General features: G+C 33.5%; 1 pseudogene; it reads right to left on the bottom strand.

Moving 5' to 3' along the window:
- Positions 1–572: 572 nt before the first annotated feature.
- LOC116421034 lies at positions 573–26618 on the bottom strand (annotated as a pseudogene).
- Between the last annotated feature and the right edge of the window lie 265 nt (positions 26619–26883).

Raw genomic sequence — 26883 nt, 5'->3', positions numbered from 1 at the left:
GTTGGTCATTTTATACTAAAATCTTATATATGTTTTAAACTTCTAAGAATTTCTTTTGGCATTTTTCCTACTTTGATCAGTAAATTAGAGAAGGAATCTTTTAAGTACAGAGGAAATTGAACCAATATTACCCATAAGTCCTTTGTCATAATTTAATTTATTCACTCAGTAGTTAAGTACTGCAAAAAAAAAAAGAACAGTAAATGTTTTGGGATTATTTTTCTGAAAGAGAGCAGACCTCGAACCCAAGAATCAGGCATCTGTATGCTCAATAGTTATATTTTAAAATCATCTATAACTACTCACATCCTGAATTATTATTTAATAGTATTTAAATAAACATAAAATAAAAATCTGTAGCCTAATCAAAATCTCTGAAAGTTCACTTTTATTGTCTTCCTCCATTTAATTCTGTAATTCCAAGCAAACGTCTTGTATGTTGTTAAATGGAATGTTTCTGTAAATCCTTTCCAGTTTTCTATCAATCTGGGACAACAGCATTAAAATAGAGTCTATCATGGGGTTTTCTGAAGCACAAATGAGCAAATATGATTTAGAAAGGCACAGTTTAATCAAGACAACACTGTATTACAAAATGTGAGAGAAAATAAAAGTACTCCCATGATCATATTACTTAAAAAGATAATGACTTCATAATTCCTTTTGGAACTGGGTAGACAATTTCTATCAAAAAAAGCTCAAAGAAGATGGGAAATAGCAGACTACAGGAGGGATATAATGTCACTGTAGTTAAAGGTGACTAGTGAGTAATGCTGTTTAAACAGGTCAGAATGAATTAAATGAAAGAGAACTCTAGAAAAAGTAGCAGAAGGATTAGTTTCAGCATATCTCTGAGAAAGTCTTCAAACCTTGCACTCAAAATTATTCCAACAATGTAGCCTACAATTATAGACCAAAACTAATCCAGCCAGAATCTATTTAAATGATTTGAACTGTGTTAAAATGGAATCTAAAACTCCAGATCAGCTGGTAAATACAACTTAAAGGTATGGCACAGGCTAAGGCTATTACCAGAAACTTCAAGTTGTTTAAAAGCCTACAAAAACTTTCTGGAGCTTAGCTACTGGCTCACAGCATCCTCATGTGAGGGAAAGGAGGCCATATATGGAATTTTGCCTATTCCTTCTCCTTTGATTCTTTCTTGGAATGAGGAGGAGAAATCGTAATGTTTTTTGAGAGAGTAAAGTGCCAGACTAGAGCTGTATCTATTTGCCACAATACATATTGGTGGCCTAGGGGAAGGCACCCTTTTGTTTGTTTTGATTTTGGATCAAGCAGCTGCCCTTGTTTCTATCCTTTAAAAGGAGAAGGTGGTGATTCTAAGCTTTATTCACAGATTTGATTAATTCCCACCAATGCTTGTTATAAAAAATACCATCACAAATAGTGAACAGCAAGTTTGTCTGTTTATCCAAGTATATAATAAACAAAAAAAGAAGTTATCCATATTTGAATATACTAGAAGATACATATACTAAATGAGTTTTTCCACTGGAAGTAAAATATCTCAACTTGATAAAGACAACAGAGACTCTGATCTTATTCAGAAGGAAATTTTCTGAGGTTCCTAGGGAGTTAAGTTAGAAAGCAGGTACATGCTGAGACACCAAAGTCTTTTCTCCCCTTCTTTCTATGACTTACTGAAAATAGACTGGAATCACATATATTATCTCATGATATAGGAAAGATTATCTCTTCTCTCCAAAGGCTTTGAACCAATCCTGCCTTTTATTTAGGAATACCATATTGGGTCATGATTTTATCATAACATATTAGGAGTCATACCCCAGTAACATCTGGTAAAATGGTTTTGGCTTAAAACATAGATTACACTATTGTAGTTACCTACTTTCTGAAACAGATATGCCTCAGAAGCTGCCAAGTATGAGCTTAGAAGCTCATCCCTTATTTTGCCTGTTTGAAAGTAGTAACTATTTAGACTTTTCTATAGTAGCTTCTACCTGACCATTCCTGCCCCCCATTAATTTGTAAAAGGAAATCCATACTATTATGGATTTCTGGATTTAAACATTTGATTGACTGATACTATGATACAAATATTGGAGCTACAAGACTATAGGTGAACTGGATCACTGGTCCATGAATATTGTTCTGGGATAGGAGAATGGAGTGTTTTGGTTTAGTTATGGAATATAGTAATAAGAACTCTAGGTCTGAAGCTAGAAAACTTTACTTTGCATATCAGTCTTTACTACTGTGTGACCTTTAAAGAATTCACTTGACCTTGATGTCATTAGTTTGTTATTATGAAAATAAGATTAGACTATATTCTTAAATATATCTTAAAATTCAAATCTTGTGATTTTAATTGGGGTTTATGCATTTCTTTGAATAGAGGCGCTTTGATCCTCTGTATGTATTTGTCTTCAGAATTCTTTATATTATCATTGCTTTTTTACATGCAAAGTTGTGTCTGTGAGCTTTGTTTCTTTGAAAAAAAAATTTCATTCTTTTTTTTTTCCCTAGCAAGCTGGAAAGAACCAAATACTAGCTTGCTCCCAATCCAAGGACATCACCTCAAGCTGGGAGTTGAAGATAAAGCAGAATCAGACTATGTTAATTAAGAACTTATATATGTAGACATTTGTGGGAAGATAAAAAGTAGAGAAGATGTCCTTTACTTTTGCAATTAGGCATAGAGATTTTGTGAAGAAGTAGCCTTTCTGTTAGTATGATTGGATATTTTATTTCCGTGCCCTAAAAAAAAATGAAGGAACTCCTTTAATAGGAGTTCCTAGAACTGTGTGGCGACACCTTTATGCTTCTGTTAGAATGTGGACAGAGGAATGGAAAAGGAGAAGAGCATGTTAAAACTCACATGAATTTTAGATTACCTAGCAACATTAATTCATGTAATTGCCCTCTAAATGTGTGGTTATTCTTTATTGTCTGAGTTGATCCTTAATGTAGGGACTAGATAATATTCATATTGACAATCTTTCTTCAAATGAAAATGGTGACATGAAAACAAAGAGTGTAAAAATTTTCAGTTTTGTGAAACAATAATTTGCAAATATTTCAAGAAAAGGAAACACTAATTGTCAGTTTGTCTCATTGGGTATCCAAAGGCAAGAAGAGGTATCTTTTCATAGATAATTGTGAGCCTCACTAAGTTACTTAAAATTTTTTGTGTCAGTTTCCTCATCCTCAAAATGAGCTGGAGAAGAAAATGGCAAATCATTCTAGCATTTTTGCCCAAACAAACAAACCCTGAATGAGGTCAGGAAGACTCCTACATGATTCAAATGACTGAAAAAAACAACAAAAATTCAAATGACTGAAAAAACAACAAAGAGGAATAAAAAGTAGCTGAGAAACCTCCTTGTCCAGAAAACAATTGACCTAATAATCAAGGGACTTGTCAGTTAAGATTTGTTTTTATTATTATTATTATTATTACTGTTGTTTTTGTTTCTCTTTGTAGGATAAGAACATGACATGAAAAAAAGGAAAGGGATAGCCATTTATATATCACCTATTATGTACACTTGCTAAGTGTTCTTAGAAATAGCTCATTGGATCCTCACAATGATCCTATGACATAAGTGCCCTCATTATCTCCATTTTACACTTGGGTAAAGTGGTCCAAATAAAACTTGTCCAGAGTCACACAGCTAATAAATACTAATAAGGGTCTGAAATCAGATTTGGACTCAGGAGTTCCTGATTACAGGGTTAGTGGTCCATCCGCTGGACTACCAGTTGCTCAGAAAAGAGTAGCTATCAGGTACATCCAGAAATGAGTGAGTATCCAGGAAGAAAGGATGCTTAACAGCCTCATATGCTGCAGAAAAATAGAGAAGGATGAGTATGAGAAAAGACCACCAGCTACAAAAAGGCCATTAATAATTATGGAGTAGTTTTAGTTGAGTAATGAGTTTGAAAGATTACTAAGAAATATGCAAGAGGAGATGAAGACTGGGAACATTTAAACAAAAATTTTTTCTAAGAATTTATCTGAGAAAAGGAGGAGAAATATAGAGTGATATAGCTCCAGAGGATGGTAGGCAAGTCACTTCCTTTCTATGAGTCACAGTTTCCTCACCTGTGAAATAAGGGGGTTGAAATCGGTAAGCAGAAAATATCTACTCATAAAGTGGAGGAAGAGTCACTCATCAATGTTCCTCTTCCCTCATCTCATGGTTCTACATTGTTTTTAGGAAGAGCAACTAGTAATCTTCGAAGGGGGAAGGAAAACACATCTAAAAAAGGAAAATGGTGTCACCAATCAAAATCTTAGCTATTAGTTAATATCTAACAAATCAAGGTATTTCACCTCCTAGGTAGAGGAAAAGAAACATAATTTCTGTATCACTGAGTGGGATAATTATTGATATTAAAAATGTTATGAAGTTTTCATTTTAAAAATTCATCTTCATTTCCAAATAGAATTCTCTTCTCTGTCTACCCTGAAAAGATATATCATGTACCAAAAAATCAATGGAGAGAGAAAAACCTCTCAGTAATAATAATAATAATAATAGCTAATATTTACATAGCATCTACCATATGTCAGTTACTATGTAAAACACTTTATAATTATCATATTATTTGATCCTCACAATATCCCTGGGACATAGGTGTTATTATTATCCTTGTCTTATAGAAAAGAAAACTGGGGCAAACAGAGATTAATACTTGGTTCACACAGCTAAATAAGTCCATGATGGTAAATTTGAATTCAGATCTTGATGGCAAATTTGAACTCAGGTCTTCCTGATTTTAGACCCAGCACTCTATGTATGCCACCTAATATTCAAACAGTGTGTTATAGATCGACAATACACATAATATACCACATCCATAATCTTCCTTCTCAGCAAAGATGGAAGGAAATACTTTAAATAATCTTGATTTCAAAACCAATCATGGGTATTATAATCATACATCATTCATTTGTTTTTGTTGTTCTTCCCATGTATTCTGGCACTGTTGTAAAATATATTGTGTTCTTGATTCTGCTTACTTCTCCATTCATCATTTCAAATACATATTCATTCTTCCCCGATTTCTTCATAGTCACCATTTCTTATGGTGTTGTATTATTCCATTACCATATTGTTGTTGTAAACCATGATTTGTATAGCCATTAATCAGTTAATAGTCTTCTAATTTGATTCTAGTTGTTTTTAACCTCAAAATATTGATTAGGACATTCGGGGATCTTTGTGTCTTTAAACTCCTTGGAATGCATATTAAGCAATGGGATAGTAAACCAAAAAGTATGGATTTTTTAGGGTTTTTTTAAAGCATAATTACGGATTACTTTCCAAACAGTTCATAAAACTACAAATGATGTATTAGTTTGTCTATTTTTCCTCAATGCCTACAACATTTACAATTATCTTTTGTGGTTTTTTTTTACATTTCTTTAGTTTGAAGTAAAACCTCAGAGTTGATTTAATTTGCATTTCTCTTTTTATTCATCATATGGAAAAGTATTTCATATCATTAAATCAATCAGTAAACAAGTATTCCTTAAGAGCCTACTATGTGCCAGGCACTGAGGTGGTGCTGGGGATACAGAGAAAAATATGTAACAGTCCTTGTCCTCAGGAGGGTTACATTTTACAGGAGAAGCAACATGCCAAAATGTAGATATATTGAAAAAACCTAAAAAAACAGATAGAATTTAAACATGAGGAATGATTGGCACTAGGATTTTAGGAAAGGCCTTGTGTAGAAAATAGTACTTCAGTTGAATTTTCAAGGAAATCAGGAACTGCAAGAGGTAGTTTTAAAAAATGAATTTCAGACAAAGGTACAAAACAGGTTAAGTGGAATAGGATGCGTAAAGGAAGCCAGAAGGCCAGCTTTGCTGGAACCATAATATGTATGGATGGAAGTAATGTATAAAAATAGTGAAAATTTTGTTAAGAGTTTTAAATGTCAGATAGAAGAATTTCTATTTGATCCTAGAGGCAATGGAAGTGATGACACAGTCTGTCTGATTTTTACATTAAGGATGTTAATTTGCCTTTTTAATATATAACTATCTGCCCATCATCATTAGACTGTTAATCAGCCAGGTAATATGTCTTAATCTAATATATTTGTGTCACTTTAAACATCATTTAAAATATTTCTTTATTTTTTCTTTTAATTATCAAGCATTTACTTTCCCTATCTCATACCCCTATACTGAAAAAAATGCAAAACCCTTGTAACATGTAAACATACACAAGAAAACAAATTTCACACATAGTCCTCTTTGAAAAATGTGTATTTAATTATTGTTTGAAATGAACCAATCAGTTCCAATGGAGCAGTAATGAATTGAACCAGCTACACCCAGCAAAAGAACTCTGAAAGATGACTAAGAACCATTACATAGAATTCCCAATCCCTATATTTTTGTCTGCCTGCATGTTTTATTTCCTTTGGCTAATTGTACACTATTTCAGAGTTCAATTCTTTTTGACAGCAAAATAATGGTTTGGAAATGTATACTTATTTTGTATTTAATTTATACTTTAACATATTTAACATGTATTGGTCATCCTGCCATCTAGGAGAGGGAGTGGAGGGAAGGAGGGGAAAAATTGGAACAAAAGTTTTGGCAATTGTCAATGCTGTAAAATTACCCATGCATATAACTTGTAAATAAAAAGCTATTAATATATATATATATATATATATATATATATATAAAGAAAAAATGTGTATTTAATTCTATTAGTCTATCACCACCATAAGGTATGCAGAATTTTAAGTCATCACAGTCTTTCAGAATTGTTAATTTGGCAGTTCTACAAGTTGTTGAAAGTATGATTTCATACAAATCTTTCCAGATTTTTTTGAAATGGTCTCTTAGTTTCTTTCAGCACAATGGTACTCTATTGTATTCATATATCCTAATTTCTCCAATTATTCTCCAAAGGATGGATATCTCTTTAGTTTCCAGTTGTCTCCATAAAAAGAGCTACTATAGATAGATTTGTAAATTTTGGAATTCTTCTATTTCATTTATTGGGGACTGGAATGAACTTAGTAGTGATATTTCTGGGTCAAAGGACATGTGCAGTTTAGTAACTTTTTAGCAACTTTTGGGGCATAGTTTCAAATTGCTTTCTGGTATGTCTCAAACAATTCATAGCTTCACCTAGTGTATATTGTCATAACTGTGTTAGCATCCTGGGTACCTCAGAATCAGCCAGAGTCAGGATAAGCAAAAGTCCTTAGTCTTTATTCTTGGTTTTTAGAGGTAGGATTGAATTGCATGGAACAGAATCTCCACAACCTCCTTCTTTGTCTCCCGCCCAGAAGTGACCCTGACTCATCTTACTCCACCCCCTAGTCCCTCCTACAATTCTCTGTATATACCAATTATTGAGTCAGCACAGGGTAGTGGGAAGGGCCATTTTCCAAGCATATGTCCATAGAGTATTGTCCAATTGGTAATTAGCCTTAAGTGCTCAGTTGTTTGACCTCAGTGCATCAACTCAAGAGTTTCAGCCCTTTACAGTATATCAATTTGTCTGATTCCCCAAAGGCCTTCCAACATTTATTTTCCATTTTTTTGGGGGGGAGGTCATCCCATATGATGTGGTAATTAACATTTTACCAGAGTGATTTGATACAATATATTTCCCAATCATAAGTTTACATTTTAATCTTATTCTCATTTATTTTATGTGTACAAATGTTTTTCAATTCCTTGTAATAGAAATGATCTGTTTTATCTTTTGTTATTGCCTGAAGTCCTTGTTTAATTAGGAGTTCTGCCTTTAGCTGTATCTATGAAAGCTATTTGAGCTCATACTCTGCCATTTTTTAAATCATATCGAAGGGGAAACCCTGAAACTCTCCTCACTTGGGGGAAATCATGAGCTAAAGGTTTGAGAAACTCCTTGAAGGTGAGAAATTTTCCTTGAACTCACAGAGAGGCTCTCCCCTAAGAAAGACTGGCCACAGGGAATCAAGATAAGTAGTGTCATTCTGTTACATCCTCTGCCCTCTATTGAGTTGAAGATTAGTCCAGAGATACTCATTCAATTGACAGATTTTGGTCTGATTTCAACTCAAACTGCCCCCACCCCCCAGCCAAGATAAAACAAATTTCTGTTCTCTCATTTCTTTGCAGAAGGCCAAAGCAGGAACATGCCAGACCAAGGGACCTCTATTTGACATAGCTGCCTGTGAGGACCCCCTGCCTGCTGAGAAGACACACTTTTCTCAGGGTTAACTCCTCTTTATCTTTCTGCCAGGATTTTTTTACACTCTATGTTTACCTTTCTGCCAGGACTCCTCTGCTAAACCTTTACTTTTCTGTCAGGATCTTACACTGAGGACCTCAGCCTCCTAGCAAAAGCTGACTTCTCAGTGCCAATAAACTTTTTGCCAGTCTAACTTTTTTGGCTTTAGAATTATTTTACGAAGGACCTGTGCCACCCAGAAGAGGTTCCCACAACTTTTTGCCCTGCACCAAACCTTATCAATGTGACCTTAAATATTTGATGCTGGTTTAAATTTAACTTCTATCAGATTTCTTTAACAATTTTTAGATAATTTATTTCAAATAGTTCTTTTGTCAAGCAATTTATGTTTTTTATTTTATCAAACAATGATATTTGAGTTCAGTTGTTTCTGATTTTTCCTTATGTACTCTTTTCTTCTAACCTATAACTTTTTAATCAGTATCAATTTATTTCAAAGTTTTCTATTTTATAATTTGTGACTTAGAAATGCTATTTCCCCTACAATCTCATTTTTCTTTATTATTCCCCCTGTGACTCTAGTCTTGTAGTTCTTCTACACTAATATTGTTATGATTTTTTTTCTATTTCTTGGAAAGTATCTTATTAGTAGTTTACTTGGGATAGCATTAAATCTTAAAGTTTCTGTCAATATATTAAAAATGCCCAACTAAGGTAGTGTAGGCATTTTTATTATATTGACAGAAACCAATCAAAAGCAATGAATAGCCTTGAAGTTATTTAATTTATTCTTTGTTTTTAAAGAGTGTTTGTCATTATATTTTTATAATCCTTGATTGTTCCTTGGGAGATTGATTCTCAGAATTGGTAATATTTTGAATGGAATTTTCTATTATTTCCTCTTGAGTTTTGTTATCACTATAGAGAAATGCTTTTGCTTTTTTCTCAATTTATTTTTAACTTTTTATTTTACTGTGACAACTGTCAGTTGCTTTCTTTTCCTAAGAATATTTCCTAGATTCAAAGATTTTCTAAATTAAGCAATATTTCAGCAACAGATGATCGATAAGATTTGGTTTTGTCTTTCAAAGTACTTCTTAGAAGTTAGTCATCACCATACCAAAGTGAGATGTTCTTATTCAAGATTTTGGCCCATTAGAGAATAAAGTATCTCCCAAGTAAGTCTCCCTGAATAAAATGAAGATTGTATAGAGAAGAGTATGCAAAACTTTATTACCTTTGGAATTTGCTCCTTCTACCACTGGAAAAGAAGTAGCCTAAAGCATATTGAAAAATTCACTTGTCAATCAAGGGAATTAGTCTTTCTTAGGTTTTTATTTTTATTTTTTGAAATGGGTGAGTGTTTCCAAAGTAATGCTAAATTCTTATCTCTGTTGAAGGGTATTTCCACAATTCAATTGAATTTGGAATTGTATAGGGGATGGAGGAGTGCCTTCCAAAAGAAAATAAATGAAATAAAATTCACCTTACTATTTGTTATTCAATTGTTTTCTTGGTAAAGATACGAGAGTTGTTTGTCATTACGATTTAGTTCTTTAGATTTTATATATAAAAATATGTGTGTGTGTGTGTGTGTGTGTGTGTGTGTGTGTATAAATGTGAATATATATAATACACACACATATGTACATAAATGTATGTGTGTGTGTATAAAACAGATGAGGAATTGAGGCAAATGGTTAAGTGACTTGCCCAGGATCACATAGCTAGTAAGCATCTGAAATCAAAATGAATTCATGATCAGTCTTCCTGACAAGAACAATGTCCTATACACTGCATCACCTATCCCTTTTAGATGTTGGATTTCTTTCTGAATGGTAATCTTTTCATGAAGTTGCAGATTTCTCATGCAGATTTTTATTATTTCTATTGCCATCTGGTTTAGGGGTTTTCTTCCATCAGGTGGACCAATAGTTAAGAAGGGACTGTTTTTTTGGTACCTCCCACTCTTTTTTTGTATAACTGGCTTTCCCAACTTGGTGCAGATTCAACGTTCACTGCAAGGTATTTGGAAAAGGCAGAACATAATGCAGAAAACATCTTGGCATAAGGTATAATTCATCCGTCAATTTCATTTGAACTTTTCACTCTTCTGGATTGTAAATTTGTTGTTTTATCTTCAAAAACATAAAACTAAGACAAAACACAGCTTTACTGAGTTTGTCAAGGGGACTATAATTTTTCATCAACTACAGAATTATTGGCTCTTTTCAACAGCTATATTTTTGAAATCATTCAGAATGCTTTTGAAGAATCTATTGTTACAGATGGTTGTTTATTATGGGCTTTGGGGGGAAAAACACAACACCAACAAAACAAGTCAAGCATTATTTATTCAATTGTCCATGATGATTTCTGGAGAGGTGATAAAGTCTGATGGGCAGAGAAACCTTCTTTACTCTGAAAATCTAGGCATTGAATCATTGACCCATCAGCCTCTATGGGGTTTCCTGTTCTTTTCATAGTGGGCTTATGGGATGAATGATAATAAAATACCAAATACTTTTCTTTTTCTGTCTTCTTGTCCTAATGTCCTTCCTAAAACCAACTGAAATAAAATGATAACTTACATTCACACAATGTCTTAAATTTTATCCAATTTTTTCCTTTTACAATAAATATCTTTTTTAATTTATTAAATATAAATATGAAACAAATATATTTTTTCTTGCATGATATCTCCCTCATTAGATATCATCTTCTTGAGGGTAGGGGTTACATATATCTTTTTGCTTCTTTTTTCTCTTATAATTAGCACAATGCCTAAAATATGTTGTTGTTCACTTTTTAAAATAATGTCCAACTCTTTGTGACTCTATGTGAGTGATTTTTGGAAAATATACTATAGTAGAGGCCATTTCATTCTCCATTTCATTTTATAGATAAGGAAACTGAGGTAAACAGGATTAAGTGACTTAACCAGGCTCATCCAGCTAGGAAGTGTCTGAAACTAGATTTGAAATTAGGTTTTCCCAATTCCAGTCCTGGCACTCTAGCTGATTAAAATATATGAAACATTTAATGGCATTTTGACTAACTGTGTTAACTATCATTATGATTTCAAAAAATGCAAAATTTTTATGTATAAATAAGTGTGGAGGCTTTCAGAACAAATACCTGGGGATATGAAACATATTCTTATCTGTAAAATAGACATGATATTAATTGTGGTGCTTATGTCAAAGAATCATTGTGGGATTAAAGTGTAATAATATGTATATACCACTATAAAGTGTCTGATTTATTTGTTTGTTGTTATTGAATATATCTTAAATTTCTACTTTGGAGCTTAGGGCATATTTCTTGTAGTATCCTAGAATGGCACAAGTGTGATGTTGGGCTTGGGATCAGTCAGTCACATATATACTCCTGTAATTATCAAATTCCTATTATGTACCAAGCACTATGCTAAATTTTGGGGATACAAGTAAAGTAAAAAACAAACAAACAAAACAACAACAACAATAATAAAAAAACCCAATCCCAGACCTCAAGGAACATGCCTTCTAATAGGGAAGACAACATATAAATTATCTATCTATTTATTTTGTCTATATATCTACCCACACATCCATCCATCCATCTATCTATCTATCTATTTGGATGTCTGTCCGTCCATTCATCTATCTTCTATCTATCATTTATCTATCTATCTATCTATCATTTGTTTTATCTATTTACTTATTCATCTATCTGTTTTATCTATATATCCATCCAAGTTATCTGTCCTCTCTATCCATCCAACATCTATCTATCTACCTATCTGTTTTGTCTACTTATCTGTCATCTTTGTTTCTTCCTTCCTTACTTCCTTCTTATCTTCCTTCCTTCCTTCCTTCCTTTTTTGTCCTTCCTTTCTTCTCCTTCCTTCCTTCCTTCCTTCCTTCCTTCCTTCCTTCCTTCCTTCCTTCCTTCCTTCCTTCTTTCCTTCCTTCCTTCCTTCCCTCTGTTTTTTCTAGCTATCTATTAGATAATTGAATCTGGTCAGTAATGCATCAGCATCTGAGAAGAGTGGGCAGGACTGGAAAAATCACCTTTATGAAGTGGGCTTTGAACTGAGCCTTGTACGAATGTAGAGTAAGAATTAGAGGTAATGGGGAAGATACATTTTAGATACAGGGACATATAGTACAAAGACAGAGGTGGGAGATTGAGTTTTATGTTCAAGACCTTTGGGCTTCTAATGTAAGCTGGATTTGCTAGATGGTAGGAGTGGAAAGCTGTGAAGTAAAAGAAAAAGTAGGAAGAGGCCAGGTTATGAAGAACTTTTAATGACAAACATAAAGGTTTCTATTTGATCTTGATGTTGATAGGGAGCCTTTAGAAGTCTTTGAGCAGAGCAGTAATACCTATCCTTTAGAAAAAAGCATCTTGGCACTTCAGTAGAGAATAGATTGGAGAAAGGAGAGACTAGAGAGGGAGAAAAGTGAGACAATTTTGACCATAATAATACAGAGAAGATGGGATGAGAGCTGGAGCTGGGCATGGCTGGATAGCTAAGGGATGGTAGAGGAAAATAGGAGAAATACTGTGAAAGGAGAAATTATATAATTGAGAATGGATTGGATATATGGAAGAGTCAGAGGAACTAGTTTCAAATTTTGCCTTGACATACTATTCATGTGATCTTAGATATGTAATTTAACCTCTGTAAAGGAAGGCATTGGACTAAAATGCCTATTACAATCCTTCAATTCTAAATCTATAATCATATACGTTTTAATCACGACAAATATTACCCCTTTGAAAATGAATTTGATTTTTAAGAAGTACCATAATTTTTAATCAAATCTAATACTGGAGTGGCACAATTAAGCTGGGTAATGCTGTTTTTGGTCACAAACAAGGACTGATTATAAAGAAATATGATTGATGTGCTGGTGTGGCTATTAGGCTAGGCTGGAATCCATCTCATTATCGTATGGCCCCACATGAGGCTTGGGAACCTTTCTTTGTTAACCTTTTTATAGGGGCAAGACGTGACTTTGCAGTAGCATTAGAGGCCTTCCCATGATGAATATTCACACCTAAGAAGCAATTAAGGAATTAATATCCAGGGAGAATGCAACAAAAGGAATTAAAACATTCCAGATACATTCAGTAAGATTAAGTCTCTGCTTTGAGTATTGAAAATTAAGTCTATTTAGAAGAAAGATTTCCATTTCCTCCTTAACCTTCTACACAGGTATTGTATGTATGTGGCCTGCTGAGTGGTTAAGTAATAAATTATCAAGAAGAACTTGGCAAATACAGTCTGCATTATGCATAGAATGTGTAATGGTAATAATGCCACTAATAATCAGGAATAATAATAATCTTACATTTATAGGAAATGCCAAGTAACAATAGTCTGTTTCAGTGGTTTGAATTCTGTGTGCTGTAACATACCACCAGACTTTAAAATGCTCTCTGAAATGCTTAATTACTCCCAAATCCTTAAAACAGTAGGAATGGCCTCCTGTTTCCAGAGTGCTTTATTAGGTTACTAGTTACAGATAAATCCAGTTATAAATATTTTCATCAAGTCTTTTTAAAAACTCTATTAGCATTTTCTAGATATTAAATGAGACAGGGTAGGGGGTATTAAAAGGCTCTTAGAGGGGAAAAAAACAACACCCACAAAATCTTTTTTTTATCCTCAGATTAAAAAAAATCTACATGAAAAATCTACTCTGAATTATACTGATACCTTTCATATGAATTGAGTTAGAAAGAACCTTGGAGATCATTCTAGTTCAATCCTCTCATTTGAGAGATGAGAAAAATGAAGCCAGATGAGATTCTGTGATTTTTCTCTTGGAACTATAGCCACAGATAATAACAAAATTCATAACAGAAATCTTGTTTGTTTCCTGCCATTGCTCTCTCTTGAGGTGTCCTTCACTGGTCAAATGGTTACTGCAAATACTAAATTGAGGCTGGACAATATAATAGATTATGAACTGAAAGAATCATATGATCTCATTCAAATCCCATATATGTTTTCCACCTGCGTGACCTTTAGCAGTCATTTAATCCTTCTGACATTCCATTTCCTTATCTATAATTTATTAAATTTTTCCTTTATGAATTTAGATGCTATATCATTTGGTACATATATGTTTAATATTGATATTACTTCAGTACTACAGTTTTTTAAAAAAATATACCATAGACTGATATTACTTCAGTCTGTGGTATACATTTTTTAAAAAAAACTGTAGTTTCCTTTTTATCTCTTTTTATTAGGCCTATTTTTGCTTTTGTTTTCTTTGACATCATGTTTTCTGTCTCTCTCTTTTTTACTTCAGCTGAAACATAAGGGATTCTCTCAGTCTTGCGGTTAATTTTATGTGTACATTTTTGTTTTAAGAGTGTTTCTTGTAAATAATACATTGTTGCATTATGGTTTCTAATCCATCCTACTATCTAATTCCATTTTATGGGTGAGGTCATCCCATTCACAGTTATCATTACTAATTATTTATTTGCCTTTAATCTATTTTCCTCTTGTTTTCTCTCTCTCTCTCTCTCTCTCTCTCTCTCTCTCTCTCTCTCTCCCCTTCTCCTTCTCCTCTTCCTCCTCCCTTCCCCCTCTCTCTTACCCTTCCTCATCTTTCTCTGTTCCTCTCTGTGTCTATCTGTATCTCTCTGTCTCTGCTGCTTCTTTTTCCCTTCTTTCTCTTTTTCTTTTCATACTGTATACTGTCCCTCTTCAAAAGTTTGTTTTATTTTTGATCTCTGCCTTCTTTTATCTGCCATTCCTTTTATCACTTCTTCTTTTCCTTATTCTCTTCTCTTCCATCGCCTGTCATCCTGATCTATATCGTGCCACTAGATCTAGATGGTTCCAGAGAAGAAAGTGAGACTGGTGACTTTGTACATTTAAATCCAATTCACCTTCATGCTGTAGTATCACCCTCCTGATGTCATCATCCTCTTTGAGACAAATGATAGACAGTAACAACAACAATAGCAACAACACTCATGTTGGATAAGATAGATTTCTATTACCAATTGAGTATGAATATTTGTTTTCCCTCTTGAACAAATTTAGATATAAATGAGTTTCAAGTGATGCACACCCCCCCTATTATTTTCCCTATCATTATCAAAGTTTTTCTTTGTATATCTCTTTAATGTGAAATAATTTTTTCATTCATTTTTTATTTTAGCTTTTTATTTTCAAAATATAGGCATATTCTCCCTTCCTTCCCCCACTCCCTTCCTAGACAGCAAGTAATCCAATATATGTTAAACATATGCAATTCTTCAATACACAATTCTACATTTATCATGCCATACAAGAAAAATCAGACCAGATCATTTATTTCTTAATTGTCTCACTACTATATTCTCTTTCTATGTTGAATCCTCCCAATTCCCATAATAATGATAAAGATCTTAGAAGACACATTTATTTTCCTGTATAGAAAAATACCCAGTTTAACTTTCAATCTCTTTCTCTTTCATACTTACATTTTTATGCTTTTCTTGAGTCTTGTATTTGCAAATCAAATTTTCTATTCAGCTCTGGTCTATTCATTAGAATTCTTGAAAATCCTCTGTTTCACTAAATATCCACTTTTCCTCTTGAAAAATTATACTCAGTTTTTCTAGGTGGCTTATTCTTGTTTATAATCCTAGCTCTTTTGCTTTCCAGATGATTATTTTCCAAGCATCCCAATACTTTAATGTGGTAGCTGCTAAGTGATTCTCACTTTGGCTCCACAGTATTTGAATGGTTTTCTTCTTGCTGTTTGAAATGTTTTCTTTTTGACCTGGAAGCTCTGCAATTTGGCTATAATATTCCTGGGAGTTTCCATTTTGAAATATCTTTTAGGTACTGCTCAGTGGATTATTTCAATTTGCATTTGATACTCTGGTTCAAGAATATTAGGGAAATTTTCCTTGATAAAATATGATATGTAGGCTCTTTTAAAAATCATGACTTTCTGGTAGTGTAATAATTCTTAAATTATCTCTCATGGATCTATTTTTCATGTCACTTGTTTTTCCAATGAAGTTATTTCCCATTTTCTTCTATTTTTTAATTCTTTTGACTTTAATTTACTGTATGTTAATGTCATATGGAGTCATTTGCTTCCATTATCCATTTCTAACTTTTAAGGAATTTTTCTTTCCTGAGCTTGTGTACTTGTATTTTTTTTTGCTAATTTATCCAATTGTGCTATTTAGGAAGTTATTTTTATGGGTGAATTTATATGAGCCAGGGGCAACCAACTTCATGCTTTAGAAGGCAAGGGAAGTACTAAGGGGTTAACAGACATATGACACATAACCAGAAATTAAACACTGGGAGGTGTTGTTCAAAAGAACAAAAATCTTCTCTTCTGGAGGTTATTCCTTCTCTCCCTATTTATAGTACCTTAAAGGCAGCAACTGCTCTCATGAAACTCTCTAGGGGAGTAGTCACCCCCTCCTAGTGTGATTGTATTCCTGATGATTCTGTCCCCTGCACTGCAGAGCCCATGAATCCCCAGCCTTCCCTTTCTCCTCCCATGCCACCATGGTTTAACTGCTTACTGAACTCATTCAATTTTTTTGAACTAAAATTCCTAATATCCATACAGTAGCCACAGTGGGAATCTATTGTTCCCACAATCAGAGCACCCAGCCTTCTCTATTCATCACTAATTGCAAGGGGCCTTTGGACACATTCATCATTCCCTACTGAGGAACCTAAAAATATTCCATCTACAATCCTGACCAAACACAGCCAGTGGAAGAAATGACATGTCAGATTCTTCATTTGATTTCTTATCCTTGCATCAGGTTTATGGCAAAATCTTTGGAGTGAAACCACAAAGAAAGCATGCTTCTTCTCTCTACTTTTCCAATACCTTCCCCCCAATATTCAGCCAGAAACATTATTAAAGGGTGGCCTCTGTGCCAGGAGCTATTTTCTTTTATGCCTGAATTGGATTTTTTCATATAGATTCCTATGTTGTGATTTTAGGCCTGGTCTCTAATTGCTAAAGGGTCATGAAACCCCTTTAACTAATCATGAGGAAATAAAATGTCTCCAAGGAGTACAGGAGACAGAGTGCCCTAAAGCATTGAGCCAAGTGTCCCAAACATCTAGGTCTTGAGGATGGATACCTCCTTGACCAGCCTGATCACTCAGCTATGTCATAAAATTGGAGACTGTGGAAAAATGCATTTATTTGTTTAACTTTTATGTCTCTCCCATCATGAAAATGCCATTCCCTGGACACACTGAGATGAAGACCCAGCTCTTAACTGTTTTTGCGTTAATTGTGTGGAAAATAAGACTATTTTGTTAATAATAGGAAAGAAAATCAAACAACTACTTGAAAGAAAGAAAAAGAAAAATGGGGACAGGATGAATTATACCCCACTCTTTCCTGCTTTTCTAGTATTTAGGGCAATGATGCTTTCATAATCCATATACATATTCATTATCATTACATTTTAAAAAATCATGTTATATTTGTCCTTTCAGCAGAAAAATGTGGACCCTAGGGGAGCATTTCAGAACTGAGAAGTATGCTAGTAGACTGGTGGTAGCAAGATATAACCCTTGGGTATGGCAAATTAGGACAATTGCTTTGAGTTCTATGGTTTGTGGGGGGACATAAAGTGATTGAGCAGTGATTCAAGGAGACAGCCACATGGAAGGAATAGAAATGATTCTTAAGAGTTAGCACTAGGAGACTAGGGTTTTGTCCCAGGACACATAATATAATTGGTAACCTTCAACAGGATAGAATCAATATATCTTAGCACTGGTGGTACTTAATTAAATAGGAAGGAATACTGTATTCCCTACAATGCCCGGCACCTAATAGATATTCTAGAAATACTTGTTGATTTGAATGGACATTGTAAAATAGTGAAGATAAACAAAATCTAATATTAGGTCTTTTAATCACATGTAATACAGGGCCTAAGGCATCCTTGTTTGCTTCAATTTCAAAACCAATATTTTTTAGTGTCTGTTATATTATGAATTTAAGATTAAAAAAGGAACTTGGTATTTAAATCATTTTGCTAGGCATTGACAATACAAATAAACACACAGCAAAAGATCTGCTTTCAGAAAACTTATGAATATAAAATGGAATGTGAGGAAAGGCAAGCATAAACAAAATTATTTTGGAATAAAACAAATGCAAAGATAAAATTCAGGCAAAAATCTATAAGAAATTTGAGATTGGAGAGATGACTTTCATCTACATAGAGAAGAAAGTGCTTGAATTGGATCCTGATGGGACTGCTGGATGCAGCTCAAACTGGCTCAAGACAGATTGTTAAATTTTTAGTGTGAATATTTGTACCTTGGAAATTGGCACTTCATACAGATCAAGGCTTGATTTATTGACTCACTGATTGTCTAGACTTAAGAATATGATGGAGAAAATATTAATGATGTTTAAATTTCAAACTGTGTCTACATAAACATTTTTGAGTCAATTGTCAAACATTTACCAGAATACCTTGGACCTTGAATGAAGGGGCAGGCAAGTCCATTCTAGGAATGTAGAACAGAACAAACAAAGTCACAGAGATAAGGAGAGGACATCTTTGGGAAGGCACATCAAGAGTAGTCCAGTTTGACTAGGAGCAGAAGACCTGGAGGGGAGTACTATGATATAAGGCTAGAAAAGTAGATGTCATATTGTGGAGTCTTTTGAATTCTATGGTATGCAGTTTGGATTTTATTTAATAGGCAATGGTAACTAATTGAAATATTTTGAGTATTGATATTTCTTATCATGATTAGAGTCATATGAGAAAGTTGTATTAGTACCTCATCCCATCGTCTGGGAAGGATTATAGAAGACTAATTTTAGAGGGAATCTCTAAAATGAAGAATGATCACTTAGGAGTCTGTGACACTAGCTTAGATAAGAAAAGCTGCCATTTTGAATTTACAACATTTCTTCAATCTCCCCAATCATAGATTCATAGTTTTAGAATTTAGAAAGAAATGTGTAGGCATCTAGGTCCCATCTCCTCAATTTATTGTTTTTATTTTTATTTAATTTTTAAAAACTTTCATTAGTACTTTACTTTTCCAAATACATATAAAATAATTTCCAACATTCATTTTTAAGACTTTGTGTATCTCCTTCCTCTTCAAGATAGCAAGCAATATGATATAGGTTAAATAAGTGCAATTCTTTTAAACATGTCTCCATATCTGTCATGTTGTACAAGAAAAATCAGAGCAAAAGGGGAAAAAAAACACAAGAAAGAAAACAAACAAACAAACAAAAAGTGAAAATGCTATATGTGATCCATATTTAGTCTACATAGTTCTCTTTCTGGATGTGAATGACATTTTTCATCCCAAATCTATTGAAATTGTTTTAAAATCACTGCATAGTTTAGAAGAGCCAAGTCCATCATATAATCTTGCTATTGTGTACAGTGTTCTCTTAATTTTCCTCACTTCACTCAACATCATTCATATAAGGCTTTGCAGGCTTTTCTGAAATCGGCTTACTCATCATTTCTTATTGAACAATAACATTCCATTATATTCATACACCATAATTTATTCAGCCATTCCCCAATTGATAGGCATCCACTCAATTTCCACTACCAAAAAGCTGCTACAAACATTTTTGCACATGTGGACTCTTTTTTGCTCTTAATCAATAATGATTTAGAACATTTTTCATATGAATTAAAATGATATTTCTTTTTCTATTTTCTGTTCTTATCCTTTGACCATTTATTAATTGGGGAATTATTTGTATTCTTAAATTTGAATCAGTTCTCTATACATTTTAGAAATGAGACTTTTATTAGAAACACTGGCTGTAGAAATTGTTTTTCAGTTTTCTGATTCCCTTGGCTACATTGGTTTTGTTTGTGAAAAAAAACTTTAAATTTAATGTGGTGAAAATTATCTATTTTGCTTTTCAGAATGTTCTCTAGTTCTTTGGCCACAAAGTTCTCCCTTCTTCAAAGATCTGATAGGTATACCATCCCTTGCTTTTCTAATTTGCTTGTAGTATTTCCTTTATTATTATAAATCCATTTTGACCTTATCTTGGCATAAGGTATTAATTATTGGTCAATATCTAGTTTCTGCCTTTCTATTTTCTAATTTTCTGTGTGAGTTCTTATCCCAAAAGCTGGAGTCTTTGGGTTTATCAAACACTAGAATATTATAGTCATTGACTACTTTGTCTTGTGTGCCTAATCTATTCTATCGAGCCATTGCTCTATTTCTTAGCCAGTATCAAATGGTTTTATTGAATGCTCTTTTATAATATAGTTTTAGGTCTGGTACAGCTGGGCCACCTTCCTTTTCATTGTTTTTGCAATGAATTCTCTTGATATTCTTGACTTTTTGTTCTTCCAGATAAGTTTTATTATTATTTTTTACCTCTATTAAGTAATTTTTAAATAATTATAGCTTTTCATTGATAGAACATATGCCTGGGTAATTTTTTTTTTTACAACATTATCCCTTGGACTCACTTCTGTTTTGACTTTTCCCCTCCTTCTCTCCACCCTCTCCCCTAGATGGCAAGCAGTCTTATATATGTTAAATATGTTATAATATATCCTAGATACAATATATGTGTGCAGAACCAAACAGTTCTCTTGTTGCACAGGAAGAATTGGATTCAGAAAGTAAAAAGAACCTGGGAAGAAAAACAAAAATACAAATAGTTTATACTCATTTCTCAGTGTTCTTCCTTTGGGTGTAGCTGCTTCTGTCCATCATTGATCGCCTGGAACTGAATTAGATCTTCTCTTTGTCGAAGAAATCCACTTCCATCAGAATACGTCCTCATATAGTATCATTGTTGAAGTATATAATGATCTCCTGGTTCTGCTCATTTCACTCAGCATCAGTTCATGTAAACCTCTCCAAGCCTCTCTGTATTCATCCTGCTGGTCATTTCTTACAGAACAATAATATTCCACAACATTCATACACCACAATTTACCCAGCCATTCTCTAATCGATGGGCATCCGTTCATTTTCCAGTTTCTAGCCTCTAGAAACAGGGCTGCCACAAACATTTTGGCACATACAGGTCCCTTTCCCTTCTTTAGTATCTCTTTGGGATATAAGCCCAGTAGTAGCACTGCTGGATCAAAGAGTATGCACAGTTTGATAACTTTTTGGGCATAATTCCAGATTGCTCTCCAGAATGGTTGGATGTGTTCACAACTCCACCAACAATGCATCAGTGTCCCAGTTTTCCCGCATCCCTTCCAACATTCATCTTTATTTTTTCCTGTCATCTTAGTCAATCTGACAGGTGTGTAGTGGTATCTCAGAGTTGTTTTAATTTGCATTTCTCTGATCAATAGTATCAAGTAATTTTTTGATAATTTTTTGACAATTGGATAATTTTTGACATTACACTGAATAAAGAGATTAATTTAGGTAGAATTGTCATTTCTATTATGTTAGCACACTCTACTTATAAGCAATTGATATTTTTCAATTGTTTAGACCTAACTTTATTTTTGTGAAAAGTGTTATTGTGTTTTTATAATTCCTGGCTTCGCCTTAGCATGTAGATTCCCAAATATTGTATTCTCTATCTCTTGCTGTTACTTTGTTAGTAACATATAGAAATGCCATTGATTCATGTGAGTTTATTTTATATCCTTTCACTTTGCTAAAATTATTAATTTTTTCTAGTAGTTTCTAGCTGTTTCTCTAGGATTCTCTAAATATACCATCATATTGTCTCTAAATAGTGATAATTTTGTTTCCTTATTACTTTCTGTCATGATTAAATTTCTTTTTCTTCTGTTGTTGTTAAAGCTAACATTTACAATATTGAATAACAGTAGGGATAATGGGAAATCTTGTTTCACTCCTGATCTTATTTGGAATGCTTCTAGCTTATTCCCATTATATATAATGTTTGCTGATGATTTTAGATAAATGCTACTTGTTTAAGGTGTCATAGGAAGTAAAAAAAGATGAGCTGGGCCCCCCATTCAGTGCATTTCCTATTACAATCCAAACAGAAGTCAAACAATGCATTCATCCTCAAGTCTGGAATTGCTGGTTTCATATCCTTGAAGTATTTCTTCAGCTAAAGCATTATAAGTGCCCAGCACTGACCCAAACAGAAGGAATAGTGAGAAAAAAGATGAAAATGCCCAAGCACAAGGGCAGAAAGGTCAGAATCTATTAGCCCAATAAGTGCCAGAGCATTCTGGGACAGAGAGAAATTGATTGTGTGAAAAGTATAAACATATCTGTCTCCTTGCTGAGTCTGAAAGGTTGTGAAACTGAATTATAAAGGAGGGCAAAAACCAAAAGATCTTTCTCTTCGTTGAATTTGAGCCTGTCCAATCTTTTCCTTTGACAGTTCATTCTCCCAGATATATTTCTGCTTTTTCTGTTATTCCTATGGATTCTTCATTAGAGAAAAAAGGACAATTTTATATTACTGTGCTCCATGATATTAGGAAGGCACCTGCCTGGCTTGACATTTTGCATTTACCCAGAAACTTCTTTAAATATTGTGACCCTTGGCAATTATTGGACAATGACCTCTTGGGTTGTAATGAGTAGTAGATTGTAAGGGCAAGAAAGGCCCTCAAAAATCATTTATACTAATTTTTTCATCTTAAAGAAGATGAGAATGAGGCTAGGTTATTTGGCTAGCTACTAAGCTAGACAGTGAATGGATTGGGATGTAACTTCATGTCCCCTTACTCACAGTCCAGCAATCTTTCCATGGGCTCATACTTCTTTTCTTCATTGTTCTTCTGTCTTGATTCATATGAATAGATAAAGTTCTCAGGCATAGAGTATTGTTCTGTGATGTATGCTATATAACTCTTAGTGTTTTATCTGAAAAAAATATTCCAAGACCAAAGGAGCCTTGCTCGAGAATATTCTCTTCCTAGAACAGGGATAGCTTCACAGCCATTTTTCTACTTCTTTGAGAACATCACAGTTGTTTTGTGTACTCATATTTCACCTTATATAAGTCAATCTCATAGTTTTATTTTTTTAAACCCTTCCTCTAAACTGGGGTCAGCTTAAAGGAACACAACCACTCAGTTGCTGATCCTGTGAAACTTAACTGATATTCTTTGAATTACAGCCTATGGGCTGCCCCAGTCTTTCTTCCTTTCATTGCTATAGATAAAATACACAAATACTTGACAGGCAGCAGAAATCCCCCATACTCAAGAAGGAGCAGCAGCAACAGCAGCAGAAAATAGGCTATTCACATGGAGTACTGAGTAAAACCTACAGCTTTGCTGTAAAGATTTGAGATAAACCAATACTCTGGGTGAATTTGTATTCCCTTGTAAGTTACTAAAATGTGCCAATTATATTTTAGCTAATCACTAACTTAGACTTTGATATCCTTCCTCACTGTCTTTGACCCAACAGATACAAGAATATGTATTTTATCTTAGAGGTGATGGAGAGATCCTGAAAACTTTTGAACACTGAATTGTGACAATTCCAAAAAGGCTGAAAAGCACAGATTTTTATTTTTTATTTCTTTTTTCTTTCTTTTTTCTTTTTTTTTATTTAATAGCCTTTTATTTATAGGTTATATGTGTGGGTAACTTTACAGCATTGACAATTGCCAAACCTCTTGTTCCAATTTTTTGCCTCTTACCCCCCATCCCCTCCCCCAGATGGCAGGATGACCAGTAGATGTTAAATATATTAAAATATAAATTAGATACACAATAAGTAACATGACCAAACCTTTATTTTGCTGTACAAAAAGAATCAGACTCTGAAATATTGTACAATTAGCTTGTGAAGGAAATCAAAAATGCAGGTGGGCATAAATATAGGGATTGGGAATTCAATGTAATGGTTTTTAGTCATCTCCCAGGTTCTTTCTTGGGCTGCTGGTTCAGTTCATTACTGTCCATTGGAAATGATTTGGTTGATCCATTGCTGAGGATGGGGTCCATCAGTGTCATCCAATTTGTTGTTGAATTATATATATATATATTTTTTTAATAACCTTTTATTTGGATATATACATGGGTAACTTTACAGCATTAAAATTGCCAAACCTCTTGTTCCAATTTTTCCCTCTTACCCCACCCCCCTCTAAATGGCAATGACCAGTAGATGTTAAATATATTAAAATATAACAGATACACAATAATATACAACCAAAACATTATTTTGCTGCAAAAAGAATCAGACTTAATTATTGTACAATTACTTTGAAGGAAATCAAAAATGGGTGTGCATAAATTAGGGTTGAATTCAATTAATGGTTTTAGTCATCTCCCAGGTTCTTTTCGGATAGCTAGTTCAGTTCATTACTGCTCATTGAAATGTTTGGTTGATCTCGTTGCTGGGATGGCCTGATCCATCAAGAACGGTCATCATCTAGTATTTTGTTGAAGTATTAATGATCTCCTGGTCCTGCTCATTTCCTCAGCATCAATTCTTAAATCTCTCCAGGCCTTTCTGAAATCATCCTTTGGTCATTTCTTACAGAATAATTTCCTAATTTTTCATATACCACAATTTATTCAGCCATTCCCAACGTGGACATCCATTCAGTTTCCAGTTCTACCACACAAAAGGGCTGCCCAAACATTCGTGCAATACAGGTCCTTTCCCTTTATAATCTTTTGGGTTATAATCCCAGTAGAACACTGGATCAAAGGGTATACGTTTGATCTTTTTGACATATTTTAAACTACTCCAAAATGGTTGGATTCGTTCACAACTCCACCAACAATGAATCAATGTCCCAGTTTTCCCATCCCCTCAACAATCTCATTATTTTTTCCTGTCATCTTAGCCAATCTACAGGTTTTGTTATCTTGGTTGAATTTGCATTTCTCGTTAATTGACTTGGGCATCTTTTCATTATTGAAATAGTTTCAATTTCTTCATCGGTGTCTGTTCATCCGGACCATTTTCAATTGGAGAATGGCTTGTTTTTATAAATTAATTAATTCTCATATTTTGGAAATGGGCCTTTATCAGAACCTTTACGAAATTTTTCCCAGTTTATTGCTTCCTTCAATCTTGTCTATTGTTTTGTTTGTCAAAAGCTTTTCAGTTTGTATAATCGAAATTTTCTATTTTGGATCGTAATGATCTTGTTCTTTTGTATAAAAACCTTCCCCCACAGGTCTGAGGGTAAACTATCCTATGTTCCTCAATTTATTAATAATTTCATTCTTTATCCTGGGTTTGCCATTTTGACTTATCTTGGTGTGGCGTTAAGTATGGATCAATGCCTTTTCTGCCATATTAATTTCCAATTTTCCAGCAATTTTTATCAAACATAAGTTCTTATCCCAAAAGCTGGGATCTTTGGGTTTTTCAAAAGACTAGGTTGCTATTTTTGTTGACTGTTTTATCCCTTGAACCCAATCTTTCCCGATCAATAATTATTCCTTAGAATACCAAATAGTTTTTACTGCTCTATAATATAATTTTAGATCTGGTCAGCTAACCACCATCATTTGATTTTTTTTAATTCCCTTAAATTCTTGACCTTTTTTTTTCCCTTGAACTTTGTTTTTTTTTTCTGGTCATTAAAATAGTTTTTAAAGTCTGATTGGTATAGGCTAAATAAATAAATTGTTTAGGTAATATTGTCATCTTTATTATTTTTCGCCCTATCCAAACATTTAATATTTTTCAATTGGTTAATCAGACTTAATTTGTGGAAAAGTGGTCTGTAATTTTGCTCATAAAGTTTCTGATTTTCCCTTGGCAGATGATTCCTAAATATTTTATATTATCGTAGTTACTTTTGGAATTTCTCTTTTAACTCTGACTTTGGATTTTTTTGATATATAAGAATTGTGTTTATTGGGTTTATTTTTATAACCAAAACTTTGCTAAAGTTTGGATTATTTCTAATAACTTTTGCAGAATCTCTGGGATTCTCTAAAACCCCATCATGTCATCGGCAAAGAGTGATAATTGGCTTCCTCATTGTCTATTCTTATTCCTTTAATCCTTTTAGCTCTTTTGCTATAGTAGCGTTTCAATTTTAAATGTAACGGTGATTGGCCCCTTTTTCCTCAGATCTTAGGGAATGGTTGCCGTTTGTCTCCATTACATATAATGCTTACTGATGGTTTTAAATAGATGCTCGATTATTTTTAAGGAAAATATTTATTCCTATTCCTAAGTTTTTTAATAGGAATGGCTTTTGGTTTTTTCAAAGCTTTTCTGCATCTATTGGAGATCATATGGTTTTGTTAATTTGGTTTTAATAGGAATTTAAATTGATAAAGTTTTCCTAATTTGAACCAGCCCCTGTTCCTGGTATAAATCCTACTTGATCAAAATTTTATTATCCTGGGGATGATTTTCTGTTCTTTTTGTTAATATCTTATTTAAGTTTTAGCATCAATATTCATTAGGAGATTGGTCTCAATTTTTTTCTCTGTTTTCAACCTACCTGGTTTGGTATCATCCATGTCCTTTGTCATAAAGGGTTTGTGGACTCCTTCATTTCCTATTTTATAAAATAATTTATTAGCATTGGGGCCAATTGTTCTTTAAATTTTGTGGAATTCACATGTAAATCCTCTTCCGGGATTTTTTCTTAGGGGGTTGTTTTTGCCTCTTCTTTTCTTTTTCTGGGGTGGGACTATTCAAACTTTACTTCCTCTTCTCTTAGTCTGGGAAGTTTTTTTTCTAGGTGTCATCCTTTCCTTAGGTTATCAAATTTTTTGCATAAAG

Source organism: Sarcophilus harrisii, chromosome 2 (genome assembly GCF_902635505.1).
Source record: "Sarcophilus harrisii chromosome 2, mSarHar1.11, whole genome shotgun sequence".
NCBI classification, from domain to species: domain Eukaryota; kingdom Metazoa; phylum Chordata; class Mammalia; order Dasyuromorphia; family Dasyuridae; genus Sarcophilus; species Sarcophilus harrisii.
This window is presented reverse-complemented; position numbering and strand designations above follow the sequence as displayed.